This window comes from Octopus bimaculoides, chromosome 2 (genome assembly GCF_046866305.1).
Source record: "Octopus bimaculoides isolate indiv1 chromosome 2, ASM4686630v1, whole genome shotgun sequence".
Taxonomy (NCBI): Eukaryota; Metazoa; Mollusca; class Cephalopoda; order Octopoda; family Octopodidae; genus Octopus; species Octopus bimaculoides.
In genome coordinates this window covers 67,820,063-67,822,307 of record NC_142929.1, presented here as the reverse complement: position 1 = coordinate 67,822,307, position 2,245 = coordinate 67,820,063, and the positions used below count along the sequence as shown (strand labels likewise).

General features: G+C 34.2%; 1 non-coding gene across 1 annotated transcript; it reads right to left on the bottom strand.

Moving 5' to 3' along the window:
- Positions 1-726: 726 nt before the first annotated feature.
- Positions 727-835, bottom strand: LOC128247164 (U6 spliceosomal RNA). Its single transcript, XR_008263574.2, has one exon. It is a non-coding gene; the product is annotated as a U6 spliceosomal RNA (small nuclear RNA).
- Positions 836-2,245: the final 1,410 nt, after the last annotated feature.

Sequence of the window (2,245 nt, the reverse complement as noted above, 5' to 3'; positions counted from 1 at the left end):
AGGCATGTGCACATGTACACACACACACGCGCATGTATGCACATGCGCACACACACACATACACACATTCATGTGTATTCAACAGTAGGTTTTGTTCTATTTTGATTTGTTTCCTATTTTATATCTTTTTTTATTAAAAAAATATATTTTACATGAATTTTTTACATATTACAAAGAAATTATTTAGAAGTTTGAAAAACTACTGTTTAAAACAGTGCCAGACAAGCCATTATTAATAATGCATGGATAATGATATGCTCTTGAATAACAGCATAACATTCTACAAATACTAAGATATAAGACCAAATGTTAGAAAAAGACTTTACAACTATTGTTGTTGTTAAATTAATGTTGTTTATCAAGTTAATGTTGTTTTGAAGATTGAAGCGAGGTGAACCATTATAATTCCAATGTTATTTTGTACAGCAGCTAACATTTTAGTTTTGGTTGATTATTCAGGAGTGTTAGTAAAATATAAATAGCAAAATATTAAAAAAATATGGTCATTGAAAAAAATAATGCTGCTATAAAAAATAACACCACTGTCTTAAAACAGAATATTGTTGTGAAAAATATATATCATTGTCATGAAAAAAACAATTTTCTTTAAAAACAAATGTTAAATTAAGAAACAAAAATTTCATTATCAAAGATGTGATACTATTCTTTTATTCTTTTATACATTTCAGTACAAATGTCATGGCAATACTGGAGCACCATCAGTGATAAAATATGGAACACTTCATGAATTTGCATGTCACTCTTGTGCAGGAGCCATGCAAATCTTCTCTGCATCATTCCAATTTTAACATATGTACTACTGAAGGTGGTGAGCTGGCAGAAATGTTAGCACGCCGGGCAAAATGCTTAGTGGTATATCGTCTGCCGTTACGTTCTGAATTCAAATTTCGCCGAGGTCGACTTTGCCTTTCATCCTTTCGGGGTTGATAAATTAAGTACCAGTTATGCACTGGGGTCGATGTAATCGACTAAATCCCTTTGTCTGTCCTTGTTTGTCCCCACTATGTTTAGCCCTTTGTGGGCAATAAAGAAATAAGGAACGTTAGCATGCTTGGCGAAATGTTTAGCGGTATTTCATCTGTCTTTACGTTCTGAGTTCAAATTCCACCAAGGTTGACTTTGCCTTTCATCCTTTCAGGGACGATAAATTAAGTACCAGTTGCATACTGGAGTCGATCTAATCAACTGGCCCCCTCCCCCCAAAATTTAGGGCCTTGTGCCTAGAGTAGAAAAGAATATATGTACTACCGAAGCTAGTATGTAAATTGTAAATACTACTACATTATCCTAAAAAATGTAAAAGGGATATAGCTGTCATAATAAGAATATATATCATGGCTCTAACAAGAATACCATTGTCATAAAAATAATATCATTGTCATAAACAAAATCAATTTATTGTAAAAATAATATCTCTATCATAAAAATAACGCTATTGACACAAATAGTATTGTATTATGATAAAAAGATATAAAAAGGATATTCTTGTCATAAAAAGAATTGCCTTGGCATCAAACAAACTGTATTGCAATAAAAAAGACCATTTTAATAAAAATAACATTGTATTAAGAATAATATATCCTTTATAATAAAAACAATATTTTCATTAGCTTGGTTGATGCATTTCCTATAACTAACTCTTGTTTATCTGGATTATGTCTTCCGTCGTTTGATGTTGAATTTTAGGTCTTCAATCTCAACTAACCACAAATCTGCCTGTAACTGTTATATGCCTTTTGACATACTATTACCCATTCTTTTATTCACAAACTTGTTTCAGTAATTAGACCATGGCCATACTGGGGTACCACCTTGAAGAATGTTTAGTCAAACAAATCACCTCCAGTACTTATTTTTGAAGCCTGGTACTTATGCTATCAGTCTCTATTTCCAAACTGCTAAGTTGTGAGGATGTAACAAACCAACACCAGTTGTCAAGTGTGATGGTGGGGGACAAACACAGACAAATGGACACACAGGCTGTTGTTGGCACTCCGTCGCTTACGACGTCGAGGGTTCCAGTTGATCCGATCAACGGAACAGCCTGCTCGTGAAATTAACGTGCAAGTGGCTGAGCACTCCACAGACACATGTACCCTTAACGTAATTCTCAGGGGAGATTCAGCGTGACACAGAGTGTGACAAGGCTGGCCCTTTGAAATACAGGTACAACAGAAACAGGAAGTAAGAGTGAGAGAAAGTTGTGGTGAAAGAGTACAGCAGG